Consider the following 25,435-nt stretch of genomic DNA (forward strand, 5'->3'; position numbering starts at 1 on the left):
AAGAGAATATCGTTCGCTGCATCTTACCTCTTATCTATTAAAACTGAGCAACTGCTGGACACCCACTCTAGCGATGAGGTCGTGTCATTCGTTAGTGTGTCACATACGGTAGTCACTCATCGTCTAGGCACAAATGGCTGTTACGCACATAATTCTGAACTAAAATGGAAATGTAGCTTACCTCAGCATACTGCGTCCGGCGGAGAAAGTACTTCCCCATCATTCGCAGTCGAAGCGCAGTCGGGTCACAACGAATCGCATTGACCATCAAGAGCCAACTGACAGGGGTCGTTTCCTCGGAAATGAATCTACCGATCGTCAGATGTGTTCCATTGTTGCGTGCACTATGACGTAACGTGGGTGCTATGTGCCATCGTATTCAGGGAAAACACACGACCTACAGGTATTGGTTTGGTTTCTGCTAGAACAATGTTCTGATGTGCAACGTTAACAATGGGTACAGTTGGCCAACAAAACTGAACCTGGTTATTTCACTAACTTGCTGGTCTGATCACAGTTTTTTTTGTAATTACTGTAGATTCGCTGAGTTTTACTGCTTTGAAGTCAACATTTGGCTTTCCCACATGGCTATGGTATCGTATTACGAGAATTGGTGGGAGATAAGATATTGTACCTTAGGTCGACAGAGTAAACCTGTCTGTTGAATTACGTGGGTTTTAATACTAAACCAACAATTTTGGCCGGTAACTGCTCTGACACTGAAGTGCAAGCTCTTCATATCGCTTAGTGATCTTATTAAAGGTAATAAGTAACTTATCTTTCTTCAGAGATCATTTCCAAACGATTTGCATCTGAGGCACGAACACTAAACTCAGAAGTGCCCTAAATATCGACCATGAAACAGAATAATCGAATTTTGGAGAGGAACCTGCAATAATTGTCGCTGGACACGCATCGACTAAGAGTGGTCATTTGGATAATTCCCACATTGCAGTCAGTTCAGCATGTTAGTCCCTATTCCGTACAATGTTCTGTATGCTTCAATATGTAATGGTTTAGTCTCAGTTCAGACGAGACTTCTGCCTAGCCGACGCTGCTTGCTTCTACAAGGAGAAATATTGAATGAGTTGTACAAGCTTCCAAGTTTCTTTTACTTCAGTCGCTAGCAAAAATCGAAGACACCGGGTCTCCATTTATGTGTGGAAATATTTTAAGTATTACATACAGACATATAGGCTCCAGTTGCCACACTAAGGCCCATTTGGTTGGTAAACGATGTCTAACATTGAGGAGACTAAGTTTGGAAGGTTGTCGCTCCATGTTCAAGGCGAAGGTGGCGAACCTACAACATCCTTTGAGACAGAATGAGATTTTCACTCTGCAGCGGAGTGTGCGCTGATATGAAACTTCCTGGCAGATTAAAACTGTGTGCCCGACCGAGACTCGAACTCGGGACCTTTGCCTTTCGCGGGCAAGTGCTCTTTCAGGAGTGCTAGTTCTGCAAGGTTCGCAGGAGAGCTTCTGTAAAGTTTGGAAGGTAGGAGATGAGGTACTGGCAGAAGTAAAGCTGTGAGTACCGGGCGTGAGTCGTGCTTCGGTAGCTCAGTTGGTAGAGCACTTGCCCGTGAAAGGCAAAGGTCCCGAGTTCGAGTCTCGGTCGGGCACACAGTTTTAATCAGCCAGGAAGTTTCATCCTTTGAGACACTTGAGAATTCTCAATGAATTCTCAATGTGTGTGCATAATATGTGTGAATAATGAGGCTCACGAGAATGTTACTGTTAAACAACTCTGTGTTACAATATCCCAACTGGGAATTAGGTGTGTTCCTTTTGAATGGACTATAGTGCTTATCGCAAATAGACAGTATACTTCAATACGTTTGGGAGGTCACTTGAGCATAATAAGTGTTACTAAGCTAAGCTGTAATTGAACATGAAATTTGGCGATGGGACATTCTTAGGAAAGCGAACGTCCACAGTGTCTGGACAAACTCAGAGACTTAGGACTCCTGAGGATTCGGGTATTCTTGTGGTGGACTTTATACAGGGTCCAAGAGTAAGACATCATTCGCGATTTATCTTCATGTGGAGAAACGAGCCGGATGCTGCCTGGAAAAAGTTCCAGGCAGGCCAAATTACCGTACGCCGCGTGTGCCGAATTAGGGATGAACACAATTGCCCTATGGATAGTTCGTTATTATCATCCGATGTCACCGTATTCGTAACGTTGACAATTTCACTGTAAGACAGTCCTAACAAAAATGGTTCAAATGGCTCTGAGCACTATGGGACTTAACATCTATGGTCATCAGTCCCCTAGAACTTAGAACTACTTAAACCTAACTAACCTAAGGACATCACACAACACCCAGCCATCACGAGGCAGAGAAAATCCCTGACCCCGCCGGGAATCGAACCCGGGAACCCGGGCGTGGGAAGCGAGAACGCTACCGCACGATCACGAGCTGCAGGCCACAGTCCTAACAGTTTACCTTATTAATAATAATAATAGTATTATTGTCTTGTTACAGTAACTTTGCAGTTACTGTCCGACACTATCCTTTTGTCATTATCACCTTTGGTGATGGCCTGTACATATTATACCATATTTTAACTGAATGTCTTTGCCTTAATTAAGCAACCCAATTGTTATCCTCAAATGGAGCAACTAAATTAGTTTGCAATAGTAATTTAAATTGTCTGCTCATTATGATGTCTTAACAATTATAGTTCTGTGATTACCATTATCACAAGAGAGCTCTGATAGACAAGCTCGGTGACAACGTCATGGTATTATTTCCAGCAAGAAGCGGGATAGTGATCTACATGGAGACAGAGAAGGCCACATGTTTGATGCCTGTGCTTCTGTGATTCTCAGAAATGACATCTAACATCAGTTCCAGCGTGTTGTTTATTTAGCTGAGTGTGCCTGAGGAACCAAGATCTACCATTTGGTTTTAAATACTCGGACGAGAGGACAGTGTGCCCTCTCCATCTGCTGCCTGACGATGCTGTACCTGTCAGAATAATGAGGTCATAGCTCACTGTGCTCATACTGTTTAATATACGTGAGATGTGTGGGTGGATGACAGTAGCGTGTGTATCGGTTACCATTTCTAACTCAATGAAGCATCCAGGGCGACCGTCGGGAAATGTACAAGTAGAATGGAACTCGATGAACAGGGAACTGTACTCTACATACAGGACTCCCAAGTTAGCAAATATTGTGTCAAGAATAGCCTCGAAGTCGTTTATGACACATGGACAGCAGTTAAGTGTTCATAAAATGCTCAGCCCTCGAGCTTGTTGGTGTATCTTACAGCTGAAATACACGTCAGCATGGTTCAGTACGCGGAAGCACTTCTGAACTGGTTTGTAGATGTGATATCGTCGAAGCTCATCTAAGCCCTTATATCGATCCAGTAGTTGAGTATTTCATCTCAAAAGGAAGTGTAGGAACACAAGGGATTCATCTCATTGATGATTACCCAGACCAGAATAATTAGCCTTTATGACCTTCAGAACATCTAAATCTTATAGGATATAACGTATAATCTCATATTCGCAGCTACCTTTATTTGCTGTATTGCTACAAGGTATAGTTAAAGTCCGTGACAGTATTACCGCCTGCGAAGCCGTCACTAAACTCTAAGCACTTGGTGGTTTTCGGTGATGTTATGTGCTTCCTGACTTGAAGTCAGCTAGTAGTCTAAGATGTGGCTAATGCAACACTTGCCTTACTTGATCCACAGGAGGTAGTCAACTATTATATTTCTGTATGATATTCTATAGAAATTATATATTTTCTTTTCTTAACGTATAAAAAGGGCCTAAACAGAACCAGTGAACTGAATGGCGTATCTAAACCAGAGGTTCCCAAACTTTTTTTTCTTCGTAGACCACTTTCAAAGTTTTACTGTTTTCGTTAGACCCCTGCTGCTACATTTCTACTATATTCCCAAAACTCCTAAAAGATCTGCCGGCCGGTGTGGCCGTGCGGTTCTAAGCGCGCCATTTTGGAACCGCGTGACCGCAACGGTCGCAGGTTCGAATCCTGCCTCGGGCATGGATGTGTGTGAAGTCCTTAGGTTAGTTAGGTTTAAGTAGTTCTAAGTTCTAGGGGACTGATGACCTCAGTAGTTAAGTCCCATAGTGCTCAGAGCCATTTGAACCATTTTGAACCTAAAAAATCTCTACGGTCGGGTGCCAACCCTAAATTCGGAGTCATAAAAATGAAAAGAAAAATAGCACATTTTCTTGTGTCCTAATTATTAAAATGATACTTAAGATTATATACTTAATATGATTAAAAAAAACATTGATAACGTACTAATCAACAATCGACAAAACATCAACAATCAATTCTAAATACAAATAAACAATTAAAAAAATAGTTATAATTTTAATGAGACGGATGTACTTGATGAAGTGACAGCAAATCATCAATATTTGGCTTTAGTTTTTGTAAGGAATAACCTCAACTCTCCACATTCTGTGATGTTCAATATGGTCCTTTTTTTGTTAACAGGTTGGTAACGACTCTAAAACATATTTCGACAAGATATGACGAGGGGAACACTATCAAGAATTTTCTCGCAATTTCCCACAGCCCAGGAGATTTTTCGGGTATTTCTGCCTCCAGCCAAAATGTTTGATAGCCTTTTTTAAATTTCACCATTAGCTCCTCATTGGTGCTAAGACCAAGTAGCTCCTCTTGTAATACCACATTGGCCACTTCCGTTTCATCAAATGGATTTATGATCCATGGTGGCATTTCTCTCGTCAGAAATCTTCAAATCTATTTTTGAAGTCATCATGCAGGGTAATTAAATGTTGAGCATATGTCTGAATAACTGTCCCCTTTTAATTGCAAGTTAACGTCATTAAATTTGTTGCACAAATCTGTCAAGTACTCAATGTCTGCTTTAAATTTGATCAGATTTTCTTTTAAATCTGGATCTCTAGTTTCCAGAAATTCTATAACTCATTCGAAAAGTGAGTAAAATCTTGATAAACATTCACTTTTCGACAACCAGCGTACTTCAGTGTGTAATAGCAATCGTTGGAAAATTTCATCATTTTCATTGCACAGTAGTGCAAATAAACGAGAATTCAACGTATTGCTTCTTATTTTGGTAACTGCGTTAATCACAAATTGAAGCGATTGGTGCAATTTATCACTCAAATGTTTCGCTATAAGGTCTTGTCGGTGGATGATACAGTGAATTGCAGTTAGTCCTGGTATCATTCTTTTAAATGGCTTATAAACCCACGATATCGCTCAAACATGGCAGAAGCTCCATCTGTTGCCACCGAAATAATGTTTGTAAATGAAATCGATTTTTTCTTAAAATAATCACTCAGGGCATTAAATATTGATTCGCCTTTAGCGTCCATTTTCAAAGTTTTCGCGAATAGCAGCTCTTCATGGATTTCTTCGTCCATAACAAATCGAACATGTGCCAATATTAATGTTTCATTATAGGTTAAGTCGACTCGTCCAGTTGAATAGGAAAATGAGTGGTTTGCAGATAATTACACAAAAAGCTTTCAATATCAGAGCTCATTTCATCAATAAGTCTTTGTACGGCGTTGTTAGTTAAAGACACATGGGCAATCGTTTGTCTGCTTTTGATGGAAGGAAACCAAATTTCAAATAATCAAATCTGTATTGTCGACATTTCTTCTAAGATTCAACCATTTTTCGTATCAGTTGTAACCTGTAAAGAAAAAAAAAAGTTTGTTTTAGTAATCATGAGGCGATTTTAACAAGACATGACTATTTTAACAGAACAGAATACAATTAATTATTGCAATGAAAAAACCAAAATGCCAGCGGAAAAACTGTTTTTAATTATTAAAAGCAATAAGCTGCTAAGACCCATTGTTTAATCGTCGAAGCTTTAGCAGCCACGAGATAAAATAGCCGGTTTTTAATTAATGATTAGAGAAAATATATACCTAATTCACGAGTCCAATGCCTCGTTTCATAAACATAGATTCTCTTTATAGTGGACTGTATTATTATTTAGTTTTACTGCAATCAATAATAGCAACGCCTTATAAATTAGTACTGATTTTTATTGTTAATACAAACAATAAGACTGAGAAGCTTGAAAAGCTATTTATTATAAATTTAGTATATCGCTAACAAATGGGCAGTTACTTTTTTCGGCTCTGGCAAATACTGACATCGATTCACTCATACACTACTGGCCATTAAAATTGCTGCACCAAGAAGAAATGCAGATGATAAACTGGTATTCATTGGAAAAATATATTATACTAGAACTGACATGTGATTACATTTTCACGCAATTTGGGTGCATAGTTCTTGAGAAATCAGTACCCAGAACAACCACCTCTGGCCATAATAACGGCCTTGATACGCCTGGGCATTGAGTCAAACAGAGCATGGATAGCGTGTACAGGTACAGCTGCCGATGCACGTTCAACACGATACCACAGTTCATCAAGAGTAGTGACTGGCGTATTGTGACGAGCCAGTTGCTCGGCCACCATTGACCAGACGTTTTCAATTGGTGAGAGATCTGGAGAGTGTGCTGGCCAGGGCAGCAGTGGAACATTTTCTGTATCCAGAAAGGCCCGTACAGGACCTGCAACCTGCGGTCGTGCATTATCCTGCTGAAATGAAGCGTTTCGCAGGGATCGAATGAGGGGTAGAGCCAAGGGTCGTAACACATATGAAATGTAACGTCCACTGTTCGGAGTGCCGTCAATGCGAACAAGAGGTGACCAAGACGTGTAACCAATGGCACCCCATACCATCACACCTGGTGATACGCCAGTATGGCGATGACGAATACACGCTTCCAATGTGCGTTCACCGCGATGTCGCCAAACACGGATGCGACCATCATGATGCTGTAAACAGAACCTGGGTTCATGCGAAAAAATGACGTTTTGCCATTCGTGCACCCAGGTTCGTCGTTGAGTACACCATCGCAGGCGCTCCTGTCTGTGAAGCAGCGTCAAGGGTAACCGCAGCCACGGTCTCCGAGCTGATAGTCCATGCTGCTGCAAACGTCGTCGAACTGTTCGTGCAGATGGTTGTTGTCTTGCAAATGTCCCCGTCTGTTGATTCAGGGATCGAGACGTGGCTGCACGATCCGTTACAGCCATGCGGATAAGATGCCTGTCGTCTCAACTGCTAGTGATACGAGGCCGTTGGGATCCAGCACGGCGTTCCATATTACCCTCCTGAACCCACCGATTCCATATTCCGCTAACAGTCATTGGATCTCGACCAACGCGAGCAGCAACGTCGCGATACGATAAACTGGAATCGCTATAGGCTACAATCCGACCTTTATCAAAGTCGGAAACGTGATGGTACGCATTTCAGCTCCTCACACGAGGCATCACAACAACGTTTCACCAGGCAACGCCGGTCAACTGCTGTTTGTGTATGAGAAATCGATTGGAAACTTTCCTCATGTCAGCACGTTGTAGGTGTAGCCACCGGCGCCAACCTTGTGTGAATGCTCTGAAAAGCTAATCATTTGCATATCACAGCATCTTCTTCCTGTCGGCTAAATTTCGCGTCTATAGCACGTCATCTTCGTGGTGTAGCAATTTTAATGGCCAGTAGTGTACTTTCATTCTCAAAATTCCGGAAACAAATGAGTAACGTTTTGTCCTTAGCATTCGTATTTATATTAGTGAAGCTTGCAAGCACAGCACAAGTCGTATTTCGTCCCTTTGCACGTCTAAACAAGCATTACGGGCGAGCGGGCGCGCGGGCGGCACTTTGCAAGTCTCCACATGCGTTGTACTGAATATCGAATATGCTTGTTTTTACAAGTAGCAGTCTCTGACCTTCTTAAAACCTGACCTTGTTAAACATTGTGAGGATGCAACAGTTTTGTCCATATAAGAAATGAATTTTTTAAGAAGGCGTCAGTCTTCGTGCAGCCGCACGTGAAGCAGGATCGACCACTCTCACAGATGTCACGTCACTATGGGAGGAGAAGGCGTAGGCGCCCTACAGTGTATAAAGCAACAGACAATATTGCTATTAAGACCGAGAACTATGTGGGCGTACAAGTCGTTCTGCACGGTCCATCAGTTTTCTGTGGCGGAGTTCTGAACTTTACGCTTACCATCAATGACGCCAATCAGCACGGTAATGGCTGGGTTACGGTAGATTTCGTACGTGGACCTAAAAGTCATTAAAGTGGCAGGACTGGAATCGTTCAACAGCCGGGACGCTTTGCTTATCGGACATTTCAGATCGCAGAGGTCTACAATAGAGATATGGGTAAATCGTATTACATGTCTTCGGTGCCCTTGGTTCTCAGGACCAGAAATCAGCGTAAAATACATGAAACTGAATCTGTGTCAGCGTGTGTCAAAGATGTTGACAACTGTAAAAAAATTAATGTCGTGGGTGGTCTCACTCACTATTACAGAAATTAAATAAAGTTCTTCTTTTCTCTTGCCCTTACACAAAAAAAAACTACACATTGCTTAGGCTCGACTTAATGAGTGAGTGTTTTGCATCAACCACATGGGATGCACTCTGTTTGAGCGTTGACCTATTACGCAACCGCTTATCGCTCTCTGTTTACAAACATGACAAGCATGAGTAAACAGTAATTTGAGCTCACTCATTACCTCATGAACGTCGATGGAGTGTAGGTGCAACTGTTTACAGTCAGCGACCATGATTATGTCCCACTCTTGCGGTGAGACGACGCACTCTGCCATGTGATAAGCCATCATGGCAGTCAACCCCCTTCCGTCATCTCCATCCCTACCTCATGGGTTCTTCTCTTTCTTTAATATGTTCATCTGTGCTCTGCCCTTAAACTACAGCGGTCGTTTAAGTTAGTTTATGAAGAATTTATGATGGTTCCTGAATTCATTGATTACTATCTCATTATATCAATAGTGTATCTGGTCAGTAAGGTTGTTCGCTGCTATATATTTGCAAATTCTAGAAAACTGTATCTTATTGTTTAATTTTAACACCCTGAGTCTCGTAATTAACTGGGGTCACAGAAAGGGCGAATGGCTTACACTCCAGCACTACAAGGAACAGTAGCATTTGCTTCGATTTCTGTAGAGTGAAGCAGAAGGTGCCAATACGTCTGATGTGGTCTAGAAAAAATATGAAGTATGAAATAATTTTTTATGATTTCTGATTTTAATATCCATGTAATTTACATTTCCGGGTTATGTATTGCTAACCACATTTATTCTGTTTTTTTCTGCGTTAGGGGAAGTTTTTTGGGTGATTTGTGTTTGTTGCAAAGGCATTATATACCATGTTTGATAAAAATTTATTGTTTAAGTGCTGCGATTGTTTATATGGCTGATCGTTAAGAGAGTCTGAAACATGTTTCTTAATTTATTGCAACTGAAAAACGTGAAAATCTAAAATGCACTTGAAAGGGAACAAAAGGGATTCCTCAAAGATTTGAAGTTTGAGGGGACATTAATTCATGGTGCATGGATAACAAAAAAAATTTAATCTTTTTAAACCAATGGTGGTGGGGTGAACCCTGGCAGTTCTATTTTATTTCCCTGCTTATGTCAATCCCGAGTATAAATTTCCCCAACTACGTAATATTACTTTTAAAGAAATTATTCTTTCTTGTGTATGATAATATACAACTGCAAATGTCTAAGTTTATCGCTACATTCCGCATCAAAATTAGACCAATATTTGAATTCAATTCAATTTCAAATGTAGTGAAACAGCCATATTGGCAGACGAACGGGGTTTTCTATTGTTCTAACAGCGTCGCGAGGAAGACCAGCCTAGCTAGCAGAGGCAACGGCTGATGGGATGGCATAATTCTCTGTCGAGCACTGAATGGATTCCATGTGGATTGCATCGTCATTGTTCGATTGTTATAGAAAGGTTCCAATACATTCTATTCCGGTTTAAAGAGAAGAAGGACGTGGTTTAAGTAAAGCAAAATCACTTCAGTTGGGATAGACACACCCGTCCATTTCTCTGAAATGAGAATTATACAAAATAGTAAAAATCCCTTCAGCCAGGAAATATGTGTTGTTGTGGTCTTCAGTCCTGAGACTGGTTTGATGCAGCTTTCCATGCTACTTTATCCTGTGCAAACCTCTTCATCTCTGAGTAACTACTGCAACCTACATCCTTCTGAATCTGCTTAGTGTATTCATCTCTTGGTCTCCCTCTACGATTTTTACCCTCCACGCTGCCCTCCAATACTAAATTGGTGATCCCTTGATGCCTCAGAACATGTCCTACCAAACGATCCCTTCTTCTTGCCAAGTTGTGCCACAAACTCCTCTTCTCCCCAGTTCTATTCAATACCTCCTGATTAGTTATGTGATCTACCCATCTAATCTTCAGCATTCTTCTGTAGCACCACATTTCGAAAGCTTCTATTCTCTTCTTGTCCAAACTATTTATCATCCATGTTTCACTTCCATACAGGGCTACACTCCATACAAATACTTTCAGAAACGACTTCCTTACCCTTACATCTATACTCGATGTTAACAAATTTCTCTTCTTCAGAAACGTTTTCCTTGCCATTGCCAGTCTACATTTTATATCCTCTCTACTTCGACCAACATCAATTATTTTGCTGCCCGAATAACAAAACTCATCCCCCCAGGGGCTCAGCATTCATTTGCTGAGTACGGGCTTGGCGACCCCGGGGTCCTGAGCTGAGGACTGGTCAGCGCCGCCAGTCTCCTGTCACCGTAAACCCCGGACATGCTTCAGCGACCACCGCATGGCGCAGCGGTGGAATGTTGTATGCTGTGGGGAATGGTAATCTTGGCTTGACCGCCTGGATTGCGAGGAAGGTAAACCTCTATAAAAACCCCTCAATCTTACGGTGTGCTGCGCGCCTATAAGATGCATGGCTGTTGGGGTGGAACAGTCGCAAGCGGGCAACCTCTGGGGCACCTGCCGCACCCCAGTTGCATAAGGCTTACTCAGGCACGCGGGGCTCTGTCTGAGCGGACCTTTAGTTCCCTAGCTGCTCGTGGGACCACAATGGACCCTTCGACCTCTACGTTTCCCCGTACCAGTGGATTGGGTGGGCCACTGGTAGGAAAACACACCCAATCGAAAAAGCGACTTCGTGCTGCGAGTCCTCCAGCGCCTGGTGTTACTAGAGATTTATCAGACTGTCGTAACAGAGCACATGCTGATATCCAGAATGTGTTTTTGATTGTCAAACGGAAGGAAGGTAGCTTTGAGAGAGTTTCTCCCTTTTACATCCACAAGGGTCTTGAGGGAATTGCAGGAACACTGAAATCTGTGAAGCGTCTGCGCAATGGGACTCTGTTAGTTGAAACTTCTAGTTCCCGTCAAGTCACTTCTCTTAGGAAAGCAACCTGTCTCGGAGAGTACGCTATCGAGACCGAGCTCCACTCCACTTTGAACTATAGTAAGGGTGTTGTGACATGTAGGGACTTGGTGGATATCCCCAAGGACGAGTTGAAATCTGAGTGGGCTGACGAAGGTATTGTCGACGTGCAGCATATTATGAAACGAGTCGATGGGGACCTAGTCAAATCCGACTCGTTTATTCTCACGTTCAATCGCCCGAAACTCCCAGAGCATGTTAAAGCGGGTTTCTTATGTTTGCCAGTACGACCATATTTCCTCAATCCAATGCGCTGTTTTAAATGTCAGCGCTTTGGGCATACTACGTTGGGGTGCAATGGGATAGCCACTTGTGGTAAATGTGGTCAGCCTGCCCATGAAGGAACCGATTGTTCATCGCCTGTGAAGTGCGTGAACTGCTCTGGGAGTCACCCTGTCTGGAGCCGGGTCTGCCCCATCTATCTCGAGGAACGGAAGATACAGGAGATCAAAACATCTAAGCGCATCCCCTATGGTGAGGCCAAGAAGCTCTTTAAGGCCATGCAGCCTCCTGTGTTTACAACATCTTTCGCTTCCACTCTGCAGAAACCGGTACAGTTGGCCAGTGTTGCTACACAAACGGAGGTTGCTAGTGTCAGCACTAATACCTGCATTTGCCAGTGCACTTGTGCTGCTGCGGTTGTTTTGCAACCTGCAGCTCTCCCCACAATGTTGGACAAGGCCGTGGTTGCTGACATTGGGGTACTTCCTGCACCTCCCCATATGGCACCTTCTGCCCAGGCGAGTAAAGCTCCAACTGTTGACAAGGTTCTGCATTCTAAGCCCCCCAAGACGAAGACTCCAAAGGTGAAGGTTTTGCCACCTGAGGAGACTAGTCAGGGTCAGTCCGATGATGATGCCATCGTACTATCTGACATCTCCCTTGGGTCGCCATCGGAGCTGATGGACATTGATGTCGACCGGGGGCGACCTTCTCGCCCCAGGAATAAATCTCCGGCCAATACGGGCTCTCCTCCAAAGCACAGGGGCAGGGTGAAAATTCAGCCACCCTGATCACTGGCTCCCATATTACAGTGGAACCTGAATGGGTTCAGGACGCATGTGGCCGAATTACAACTCCTTGTACGAGAGCGCCCCTTGTGCTTATGTCTCCAAGAGACACATTTCCGGGCCACTGATGCTCCTTCTTTACGGGGCTATACCGTGTATCGAAAAGATGATCTGATGGGGGAAAGGGCAAAGGGTGGTGTTGCGGTTTTTGTCCATGACATGCACCACTCATCTGAGCTCCCTCTCGTTATGGACTTGCAAGCAGTTGCAGTTGACCTTCTTGTGGGGCAGAGGCTCACAATCTGTTCCGTTTACTTACCGCCTCAGGACGCCATAGACTCTGCAGCTCTCACAGACCTTATTACCCAACTCCCCCGCCCATTTCTCCTTCTGGGGGACTTCAATGCTCATAATGTCTTATGGGGCTCTACGACTACTTGCCCCAGGGGTCGCATTCTGGAAAGCCTCATGGCATCCGAAGAACTGTGCATCCTCAACTCTGGTGCTCCCACTCATTTCTGTACTGCTTCTGGGTCGTCGTCAGCTATTGACCTTTCCTTTTGCTCTCCAGCACTCGCGGATTCTGCTCTGTGGGAGGTTGCCGCTGACCTCCATTCTAGTGACCACTTCCCCCTTTGGATTCGCCTCCTGGATGAGACTGTGGCATTATCAGTGCCGCCCAGGTGGAACCTCTGCAGAGCTGACTGGACACTTTTCAGCGATTTAGCTGTTTTGGAACACCGTGCCAGCGTCCACGAATGGGTCGACCATGTTACAGTCGTGATCTCCCATGCTGCTGAATTGTCGATCCCACGGTCCTCAAGTCATCCCAAGAGGCGCCTTGTCCCTTGGTGGACCACTGAGTGCCGCTCAGCCATCCGAGCCCGCCGTGCAGCTCTGCGCCGCTTCAAGTGCCGTCCCTCAGCTGACAATCTTGCGGCCTTTCGGGTGGCAAGGGCCAAGGCGCGGCGAGTGATTAAAGAGAGCAAACGACGGTCATGGCAATCGTTCCTGAACTCCATCTCCCGCTCCACTAGTTCTACAAAAGTGTGGGAAGCCATCAGGAGGATCTCCGGGAAACGCAGCCAACTACCTGTGACGGCATTGCTGCATCAGGGTAGTCTACTCACGGCGCCGAGAGACATTGCCCAGACACTGGCCATGTATTTTGCCGAATCTACTGCCGCTATTAACAGATCCAGATTTCTGCCGCTACCGCACTGCCATCGAGAGGGATCACTTGGACTTCCGGTCTCCAAATTCTGAACCCTACAACTGCCCCTTCACAATGTGGGAACTGGATTCGGCGCTGTCTGTGGCTCATGATACTGCGCCAGGTGATGATCAAATCCTGTACAGCATGCTGCAGCACTTGTTGCTGCCATCCAAGGAAGTTCTCCTGAATTGTTTTAATATGATATGGTCATCCAGCACGTTCCCTGACTCGTGGAGGGAGGCGATTTTGGTTCCCCTCCTCAAACCGGGAAAGGACCGAATGCATCCCAGTAGTTATCGGAGTATTGCTTTGACGAGCTGTGTTGGGAAGACATTGGAACGCATGGTCAACCGTCGCCTGGTTTGGCTGCTCGAGACCAGGCAGCTCCTTAGCCACTCACAGTGTGGCTTTCGGAGATGTCGTTCAACTATAGACAACTTGACCCTGCTTGAGGCGGTCATCCAGCAGGCCTTCTTACGTAACCAGAATTGTCTAGGTGTATTCTTTGACATTAATAAGGCGTATGACACTACTTGGCGCCGCCTTATCCTCAATCAACTCCATCAGTGGGGCTTTCGTGGCCATCTCCCCATCTTCATTCGGTCCTTTCTTTCCCGCCGCGTCTTTCGATATCAGGTTGGTTATGTGCTATCTGATTTGTACATGCAGGAGAATGGTGTTCCTCAGGGAAGCGTTTTAAGTGTCACCCTCTTTGCCATCGCCATTAACAGTATCACGTCCACTATCCGGAGTCCTGCCCAGTGCTCCTTGTTTGTGGACGATTTTGCTGTTTTCTGTTCTTCCTCCAGTCTTGTCACTGCTAGTCGGCAGCTGCAGCTTACGATAAAGCGATTAGAGGCATGGACTGCGAAGACGGGTTTTACCTTTTCTGCAGACAAATGTGTGTGTGTTCATTTTAATCGTTCTCGACGTGCTTTTACCTCCCCTGAATTGCGTCTGAGGGGCATCATTCTTCCTTTTAGAGACACTGTGAGGTTCCTGGGCCTCACTTTTGATTCCAAGTTGTCGTGGTTGCCGCACCTTAAAGACCTCAAGGTGCGGGCCCTGAAGGCGCTGAATATTTTGAAGTGTTTGAGCCATCGGTCCTGGGGAGCAGATCGGGCGCGTCTGCTGCAGTTTTATAGGGCTTTCGTCCGGTCGCGTCTTGACTATGGATGCACTGTGTATGGGTCAGCGAGGCCTTCGTATCTGAAGATTCTTGACGCAGTACACCATTAGGGTATCAGGCTGGCCACTGGTGCCTTCCATACCAGTCCCATCCCCAGCCTGTGTGCTGAGGCAGGGGAACCACCGCTCTCCATCCGGCGGAAACTCCTCATGGTGCGACGAGTGTGTCAATTCCTTGCCTGTCCTACCTCCCCTGCATACCCTACTGTTGCCCGACCGCCTATGGAACGTCTCTTTTCCAGTCGTCCAAGGGCAACGAGACCATTTGGGATTCGTGCCAAGCATTTGCTTGAGTCCCTTGGTGTGGAGCGTGTGGCACCCCAACTCCAGGGTTTTACCCGCCTGCCTCCCTGGTTGCTCCGGAGGCCCAGCGTCCTTTTAGACTTGTCAGAGTACCGGAGGAGCTGCACTCCTGCGTTTGTTTTTACCTCCTTATTTTACGATATTTTAAACCAGCATCCTGACCATGTACCAGTATTTACAGATGGCTCTAAACAGGGGGACTCTGTAGGTTGTGCTGTGGTTTTCCCTGATCGAGTCATCAAATTACGGCTTCCTGCAGCGTTTACCATCTTTGATGCCGAATTGTTTGCGATCTTGCGGGCATTGGAGCAGATGAGATGTGTTCCCAGTCTTAAGTTTCTCATCTGTTCTGACTCTCTGAGTGCCCTTCAGACCATGCAACACTTGTACCCAGCGGATACGGTCGTCCAGAACATCCATGATATCCTACTCCACCTGCAACAGCAGGGGAATGAGGTTTCTTTCTGCTGGGTGCCGGGGCACGTGGGTATTAGGGGAAACGAACTGGCGGATGCGGCTGCCAAAGATGCAAGTTCCCTCCCTCACGTTGTTGAATGTGCCGTCCCCCTCCATGCTGTTACCTCCCCTTTTCGTTCTCGTGTTATGCGTCAATGGGAAGAGGAGTGGCTGGCAGTCGGTGAAAATAAGCTGCGTCTGGTCAAGGCCACCACGCGGCCATGGCGTACATCCTACCAGTCATGCAGGCGGGATGAGGTTCTCCTCACCCGCCTCCGCATCGGGCACAGCCCCTTAACGCACGGTTTTTTACTCCGGCGGGAGGACCCCCCAATCTGTAGTGCTTGTGGCGTCCAGATAACTGTCCGCCACATTTTACTTGAGTGTCCTTTATTCTCTGACCAGAGGGCGGTGGTTTCCTTGCCACCGGATTTGCCCTCTATTTTGCAAGACGACGCAACGACTGTGGTTAAGGTCTTACGGTTTTGTGTCCTGTCCAATTTGTTGCCTCGGATTTTAGGGAGAGGATTTTAATGTGCTGCTGGGTGACTGGTTCACCCAGGCTTTAGGTAAGAGGTCCGCCAGTCACGATTACCTACTTGTTTCACTTCGATTTCTGTTCTCTTTTCCTTGTAATTCTTTCCTTTTTTAGTGCGTTTCTTCTCCTCCTGTTTTGCCTCTGTATGTGAGGATTTGTAACTGCCTCAGGCCTGTACCTTTTAACCGTTCTCCTTGTTCGCTGTCCGTCTTCGTCCCTTCTCCGCATGTGTTCCTGTTACTATGCGTTTGGGCGCTGATGACCGCGCTGTTTAGCGCCCGAAAACCTCAAACCACACACACACACACACACACAAAACTCATTTACTACTTTAAGTGTCTCATTTCCTAATCTAATTCCCTCAGCATCACCCGACTTAATTCGACTACATTCCATTATCCTCGTTTTGCTTTTGTTGATGTTCATCTTATATCCTCCTTTCAAGACACTGTCCATTCCGTTCAGCTGCTCTTCCAGGTCCTTTGCTGTCTCTGACAGAATTACAATGTCATCGGCGAACCTCAAAGTTTGTATTTCTTCTCCATGAATTTTAATTCCTACTCTGAATTTTTCTTATGTTTCCTTTACTGCTTGCTCAATATACAGATCGAATAACATCAGGGATAGGCTACAACCCTGTCTCACTCCTTTCCCAACCACTGCTTCCCTTTCATGCCCCTCGACTCTTATAACTGCTATCTGGTTTCTGTGCAAATTGTAAATAGCCTTTCGCTCCCTGTATTTTACTCCTGCCAACTTTAGAATTTGAAAGAGAGTATTCCAATCAACATTGTCAAAAGCTTTCTCTAAGTCTACAAATGCTAGGAACGTAGGTTTGCCTTTCCTTAATCTTTCTTCTGAGATAAGTCGTAGGTCAGAATTGTCTCACGTGTTCCAATACTTCTACGGAATCCAAACAGATCTTCCCCGAGGTCGGCTTCTACCAGTTTTTCCATTCGTCTGTAAAGAATTCGCGTTAGTATTTTGTAGCTGTGACTTATTAAACTGATAGTTCGGTAATTTTCACATCTGTCAACACCTGCTTTCTTTGGGATTGGAATTATTATCTTCTTCTTGAAGTCTTAGGGCATTTCGCCTGTCTCATACATCGTGCTCAACACGTGGTAGAGTTTTGTCATGACTGGCTCTCCCAAGGCAGTCAGTAGTTCTAACGGAATGTTGTCTGCTCTCGGAGCCTTATTTCGACTCAGAAAGATAGACCCGCCCATTTCTCTGAAATGAGAGTTATACAAAATAGTACTTCGAACATTGTAATACCTTAAAGATAAACAGATGTAATAAAATTTTGTTAGAATGGTTATTTCAAATGGAAATATAGATTTACCTAGGAGAAAGGAGGTAAATAACGTCGCGGCTTGTGATGAGTACGCATATATTGATAGGTAGCAGTCCTTTGGTCATGTCGGCGGTGCCGGTCACGTCTGTGTGGTGTAGTAGGCTGTGACAGAAATTTGATTGTCAACGATGACAGAAATATTGCAGATCGTGAAAGAAGTGATATCTGATATTGTTAATAAGTATTTGACTTTTCTTGTGAGATGGCTTCCAAGCATCCCCGCATACTTTCTGGATTCTGTAATGGTAAACTGAGGCATGATGGTTAGATTGCTGCACAATTTTTTCAGTGTTGTGTTGATATTCGCAGATGCTCGTCTGGTCGCGTGCGTGTGTGAAATGCGACGAAGGGGGAGAATTCTGTGTTAATATGGTGCTGATGAAGTGTTCAATATCCTGGTATGTTAAGAATGTTTTAACGGGCGTCTACATACTGAGGCGACAAAAGTCGTAGGATAGCGATATGCACATACACAGATGGCCATAGTATCGCTTACACAACGTATAAATGGAGAGTGCATTGGCGGACCTGTCACTTGTACTCAGGTTATTCGCGTGAAAAAGTTTCGGACGCTATTATGGCAGCACGACGAACATAAACGGACTTTGAACGCGGAAAGCTAGTTCGAGCTAGGCGCAAGGAGCATTCTATTTCGGAAAGCATTAGTAATTCAGTGTTTCGAGATCGATAGAGACAAGAGTGTGCCGACAATATCAAATTTCAAACATTTCCTCTCGCAACGGACAACGCAGTAGCCGACGGTCTTCACTTAATGACCGAGAGCAGCAGAGTTTGCGTAGAGTTTCCAGTGCTAAGAGATAAACAGCATTGTGTGAAATAACCGCAATAATTAATGTGGGACGTACTACGAATGTATCCGATAGAACAGTGCGCCGAAATCTGGCGTTACTAGGCTACAGCAGCAGTCGATCGACAGTGTCTTCGTTAACGTCACGACTACGCCTGCAGCGTCTCCGCTGGGCTCGTGAATGTATCGGATAGACGCTAGACGACTGGAAAACCGTGGGCTGGTTAGATGAGGAGCTATTTCAGTTGGTAAGAGGTGATGGTAGGGTCCAGGTGTGGCGCAGATGTCATGAACCATGGACCCAAGTTGTCAACAAGGCACTGTGCAAGCTGATGGTGGCTCCATAACGGTGTGTATTGCCTTAACAAGGAATGGATTGGGTCATCTGGTCCAACTGAACCGTTCATTGACTGGAAATAGTTATGTTCGACCATTTGGATCCCATTTTCAGCCATTCATTGACGTCATGATCCCAAACAACGATAGAATTTTTATGGATCACACTGTACCATGTCACTGGGCCACAATAGTTCGCGTTGGTTTGAAGAACATTCTGTACAATTTGAGCTTATGATTTGTGTGCCCAGATCGCCTGATATGAAGCCCATGGAACGACTGTGGGACATAATCGAAAGGTCAGGTCGTGCTCAAAGTCTTGCATGCCCCAGCAAGACTTGCGCAAATATGGACGGCGACAGACTCAGCGTGGATCAATATTTCTGTAGGCGACTTCCAACGATTTGTTGAGTCCATGCCACGGCGAGTTGCTACACTACGCGGGGAAATATAGATCCGACATGGTATTAGGAGGTATCCCGTGACTTTCATCACCTCATTATATAACTTTCGCTTGCGTTTTTAATTTTCCATGGATTTCTCGAGCCCTTAGAGAGTACGTTGAGTACACGATTACTTTGAATTAGTGGCTACCATAAAGTTTGCGTGGATTCTGATGCTGAACGGAAGCTACTTTGAGCAAGATATGAAACTTGCGTGTACTACTTAACCGGAGAACACAGAACCCCATAAAATATAGTCTGTTTTTATCAAACTATATGGTACTTATTTATGACCTTCCATGGCCTAACATTTGTCTTAAAGCAACCGGAGGTTCCACTAGAAACAGTACAACCTCAGAAGAACTCGTGCAGCAGAAGGTGGGCAGGCAGGTGAATCTGCAGGTCGCTGCGTCAGTGTGTCCTTCAGCTTCTAGCCACTTCCACCATCCCAGTTGAATACAAGCCTCCAGTGTTCCTGTGCATGCCTGGAAGCTACCACAGCAAATAGGTCCCTTTCATAACTTTCTAAGGCTTTTAGAGACCGATAACCAACAATGCAAGCTGTTACAACTCCTATAAACTGGAAAATTAAGATGAGTTTTCTTATATTTAAGCCGCATTTGTGTTCAGCTTTCGCCACCAGCCACTCATTTTTCCAAGGACTTATATGAGGGCTATTCGGAAAGTAACGTCCGATCCGTCACGAAATGGAAATCACTGTGAAAACAGTTAGCGAGACCTTCCAGCTACTTCTTCACATAACCACCGCTCCGACTTGGACATTTGTCGCAGCGTTGTACGAACTTTGCAATGGACTCGTCATGGAGGGCAGCCAAATCTCTACACTGGTCTACAACCCGTTATGTGTGCCATAATGTTGTCTGCTATTTTGTCAGAAGCTGACATATTGAGCCTGTCGCTGTGTACAAAATATGGGTTGACTCTTAGATAGAAGATAACAGCAACCAGCCACTGCATCGAAAACGCTGCAGGAAAAATGTTTCAAATGGCTCTAAGCACTATGGGACTTAACATCTGTGGTCATTAGTCCCGTAGAACGTAGAACTACTTAAACCTAACTAACCTAAGGACATCACACACATCCATGCCCGAGGCAGGATTCGAACCTGCGACCGTAGCGATCGCGCGGTTCCAGACTGAAGCGCCTAGAACCGCTCGGCCACACCGGCCGGCCGCTGCAGGAACATCTTCAATGCCCCTGTAGAGTGCGGACGAGAACTGTCATGAAGAAGGAAATGCATGACAAATATGTTATGTTGGCTGCATGATATCAGGCGAAATCTCTCACCAGACCCTCACACATGCCGGGAGATACAATTTTCTAGACGTCTTTATGTGATCATTTTGCGCTCAGAGCAGAAAAGGGCGACGTAATTCGATCGGCTGGCATACCAGAGACACTGCCCAACACATCTGTGCAAAGTTTCATAGGATTTTCATTGTAGTTTCCATTTTGCGACCTGTCGTACCTTACTTTTCGAATCGCCCTCCTAACTCCTCCTCAACAGTATGATAAATACACCCACGGAACAACACACAGTATAAAATTGTTTTCGTTGCAACTGTATTTTTCTGCTGTATCAGCTTGTTAATTTTCCACATGTCCTAGTGATAAGCTGAATCATACATCCTCCCCTTCATGTTGTAGTACTTGAGAAGTATCTTTTATCTTTGAGATCTCGTTGTTTTGATGAATGGTCTCGAGGGCCCTTAGGGCATCAGAACAGATGTGATATTTATCTTTTCGATTGCATATAATGTGCTCCAATGAATTTATAATTGCATGGAACTTGTGGCAGAAAATGTAAGTTTATCTCGGAGTCGAATCTTAAATGTTCTGACAGAGGAAAACGTAGAGAAGCGGACAATATGAGCCTGCTTACCATGCCAGTATTCATCAGTGTGATGGTTAAGAGTGGATCTCCTCCATCAGCACAGAAGCTGGATGTAGCTTGTGCCTTAAAGGTTACTGTCATGAACTAGTGCACTCATTGAGGATCAAGCCCATGTTGTTTGGATAGGATGGTCCGGCAGTTCCATATTAAATTTAGCGATAGTCCTCCAGTGACCAAAGTAAAGCTTCCACCATCCTTTGCTAAGTCACATAAAAAATAATTAGAACTTTTGGACCTTGATATGTTGTAACTCATAACTAAAGATTTATGACATATCCCATGTGATGTATGCAGTAGCCTTACTTGGGAAGTTTAAACTTTACTCTTCCTATATTTATTGTGAAGCAAAGAAATAGTATTAAATGAAATAATGAAAATTACCAGACTGTTAAATACAGTCTGATTTTATTTTCAAAACCATGTTTGCATTATGTGTAGCAAATATGCTACACTGAAATTGTGGAGATCATTGTTTAAACATATGAAATTTTGTATATTTCACAGTGATGCAAAGACAGTATATTTCTAAGGAAAATTGTACATATGTAGAACTTATCAAATAAATTCTGTGTAAATCTGCGCAAGTTATGGAACTCAATACCAGTTGAAACTTTTACTTTATAACTCCTAAAAGTTCATGAATATGAAATTTTCAAATTGTGATGAGACAGTGTAATTATTTAGTATTACTATGGTTTCAAAATTTAAAGTGGAGCTCAACAAGAATGGACGGGAGGAAAGGTAGGAGGAATTCTTCATGATACTGATTTCTGTAATTGTATGTATGGTTTTTCTCTGTGTTACCTGGTAGTATGAAGTTTAGGTTGTCCTTGTGTCACTGAGTAATAAGAGTGAAGGTATAGTTTGTTGTTCAGGATGGTTTTCCAGTACGTCACTTGTGTTGTCAGTATGCACCAGAGGTTGTTTTTGAGCCACTGATTTTCAACATCGTACAGTTTAGATTATTAAGTTAGTTTTATTTGTCTTCCTAGAGAGGCTTTTGAATTTTGGTATGATTATGTTGCTTCTTACCTTATTTAATGCTGATTTTCTACTTATGCACAGGTATTTTTACTTAGCTTGTCGCTATATATTGCAAATAGGGATGTATTAACTTTGCTTAAGTTGTATGTAATGTATTGAAGAAATTGATGAATATAATATGGTGCACTCTAGAGAGCTCGTTCACTTGTTACATAAAGGCATTGTATCCCAGAGAGTACAGGGCTATTAGCCATATAGCAGGTTTCCACCCTCCGTTGTTGTGCACTGCACCACTTCTTCATTTTCCATTTTATAGCCAACTATCTCTTTCTATTGTTTTAACTCTCTCTTCCATAGTCCAACTAGGTTTTTAGCGTTTCAATTTTATCCCACATGTATATTCAAGCTTACAGAATTAAATTTGTCTATAGCTTCTGAAACTGAACAGAACTGTTTTCTAATCTGTCTTGTTTGACGCTAAACTGACACATAGCTTGCATTATTTGAATTCTGTTAGTCATTTGGATGACGTAAGTGTTGCCCTGTCACTGATAGCACTCTATCTATGTTGAGTTGTAAACTGTAGGAACAGCCATGTTATACACAAGAAGACAGTAATTAAAGATCATTCGGCTTTTAAAGGAGGCTAGTATCAAGTATCATGTAGGAAATGGAGAACCGCAAGGTACAATATCATAAGTAACATCTTTAGGATTGTACTGAAATGTTTGGAAAATTTGTGGACTTTTGGTGACAATAGTGATAGTGTTGTACTGAGCAAGATTTTAAAGATTAATGATCTACATGTACATTTACATAGATACTCTGCAAATCACATTTAAGTGCCTGGCAGAGGGTTCATCGAACCACCTTCACAATTCTCTATTATTCCAATCTCGCATAGCGTGCGGAAAGAACTAACACCTTTATCTTTCTCTACGAGGTCTGATTTCCCTTATTTTATCATGGTGATCGTTTCTCCCTACGTAGGTCGGCGTCAACAAAATATTTTCGCTTTCGGAGGAAAAGCTGATGATTGGAATTTCGTGAGAAGATCCACCGCAGCGAAAAACGCCTTTGTTTTAATGATGTCCACCCCAAATCCTATATCATTTCAGTGACTCTCTATCCCTTATTTCGCGATGATACAAAACGTGCTGCCCTTCTTTGAACTTTTTCGATGTACTCCGTCAATCCTATCTGGTAAGCATCCCACACCACGCAGCAGTATCCTAAAAGAGGACAGACAAGCACAGTGTAGGCAGTCACCTTAGTAGATTTGTTACATTTTCTAAATGTCCTGCCAATAAAATGCAGTCTCTATTTAGCCTTCCCCACAACATTTTCTGTGTGTTCCTTTCTATTTCAGTTGTAATTCCTAGGTATGTAGTTGAATTTACGATATTTAGATTTGACTGACTTATCGTGTAACCGAAGTTTAATGGATTCCTTTCAGCACTCATGTGGATGACCTCACACTTTTCTTTATTTAGGGCCAACTGCCAATCCTTTTACCATACAGATATCTTTTCTAAATTGTTTTGCAATTTGTTTTGAACTTCTGATGACTTTACTGGTCGATAAAAGAGAGCGCCATTTCCAAACAACCTAAGACGGCTGCTCAGATTGTCTCCAAACTGGTTTATGTAGATAAGGAACAGCAAAGGGCCTGTAACACTACCTTGGGGAACGCCAGAAATCACTTCTGTTTTACTCGATGACGTTCTGTCAATTACTACGAACTGTGACCTCTCTGACAGGAAATCACGAATCCAGTCACATAACTGAGACGATATTCCATAAGCACGGAATTTCACTACAAAAGCCTTCCGGAAATCCAGAAATACTGTTTATAAGAATTTCAAACGATTTTTAATTCTGGTAGAATGTTAGCGTTAGGGTTAAGGGTAGATTGTCATGGAGTGTAGTGTATTGCATATGTTGAATCATGTGGCATATATTTATAGAGAAATGTAAATTATTAATTGTTTGAGTTGTTGACAGTATTGATACTAACGAGAAGGATATTAAAGTGGCAAGTGTGAATGCATTGGTACTTTAAAGTAAAAGGGTTGACAAGCATACTTAGAACTTATAATGTAACTAAAATAACTAGTTTTTGTGATAATGGATTAATTGACAAATATACAATGATGAAATGTTTTTAATGTCTAGGTGCGATTACCATCTGTTAGAATGAATAAACAAGTGTTGATAGGGAAAAAAGAGAAGCTGTTTCTGAAAACAAGTAAAGTGTTCAATTTTTATTTAAGTCGACCTGAACAGCTTCCAACAATCCTATGCCATCGAGAAATCTTCTTTCAGTATGTAGACAACTGTTACATGAAAGTAGGTAAGCATTTTCTTTTTGTATCTCGATCGGTATGTAATCTTTGTGATAGAAAACAGGTTGCCCAAATAGTTTATGCTTATGATAATCGAAGCAAATGGTACAGTCTATTTTTTTACACTGAGGCTATCGTAATTCCTCTGGTATCTCAGTGATGAGTGTACTTTTTCCAGCACGTTGTTGGTAGTCCGAATAACAATCAAGGTTACGTTTTTTCCTCCAACACATTTACATACTAGAACAACACGATTACCAACAGATACTAGAATATAATAAATCGAGTAGAAGAGAGTGCTGTACCTGAATGATGGTGCACCTAGGAACATATGCTTTTTTCTGGTCGGTGCTTCAATCTAGTGACCGATTTTATAAGTATATGAAGGAATGCTATTGTTAATGTGCTTGTTGTGAGACAGGAGAATGTATTTTGTGCAACGTTGGTAAATCACTAATTTTATTTACTGTTTCAATAATCTTCTGTGTCTCGAAAATGGCAATTTCTGTTGGCAGACAATGGCTTCAATCTCAAATTTTTTTAACTTGTAACTGATTTTTGATTATACATCTTCTTAATTTGATTTCCTTTACTGATGCTTCGTATGTAGTAGAGTGATAATATAACACATAAACTAGCAAATACACCACTGACAACATTTTCTCAATTGCAGCATTTTTATATTTGAATAGAATATATGTTCATAGGTACATGATCATGTTGTACTTTGGAACAGTTTTCCACATTTGGAAAAAAACCTTATATTCCTGGAGTAATTTTTATAATTTCAGAAAAGAGTGCAGGCCACATAAAGTGAATGCTGCCATTTCAAAATGGATCAAGAAACTCTTTTAAAGTCTGAAAACTATTCAAGGGTACTACACTGTACTATGCTGACACTGCATCATTCAGTGTGTCCATTAGACAGTGCGTCACAAACACTTTTTTGGGGGCAGGTGGTTTCCATGAAAGACAACCATGGAAAGCTTCAGGGTGAGTGGATAAATGTTGTAGTAGGGAAAGGATGGAATCTCCATGATGTTAGTGTTTGCAAACGTAACCAAATATCATTTTTTTCGATTGTTTGTGCAGCAATTTAATTTATACAGAAATGTTTTTCAAAGTTCCATTTTCGAAGTGGTATGGAAGTGACGAATGTCTTCGATGCTATCTGTTGAAGTCCC

The 25,435-nt window shown here is 43.2% G+C and overlaps 1 non-coding gene across 1 annotated transcript; it reads left to right on the forward strand.

Annotated features, from left to right (window-relative positions):
- Window positions 1-1,551: 1,551 nt before the first annotated feature.
- Window positions 1,552-1,626, forward strand: Trnas-uga (transfer RNA serine (anticodon UGA)). The gene has a single exon. It is a non-coding gene; the product is annotated as a tRNA-Ser (tRNA).
- The last annotated feature ends 23,809 nt before the right edge of the window (window positions 1,627-25,435 follow it).

This window comes from Schistocerca serialis, chromosome 9 (genome assembly GCF_023864345.2).
Source record: "Schistocerca serialis cubense isolate TAMUIC-IGC-003099 chromosome 9, iqSchSeri2.2, whole genome shotgun sequence".
Taxonomy (NCBI): Eukaryota; Metazoa; Arthropoda; class Insecta; order Orthoptera; family Acrididae; genus Schistocerca; species Schistocerca serialis.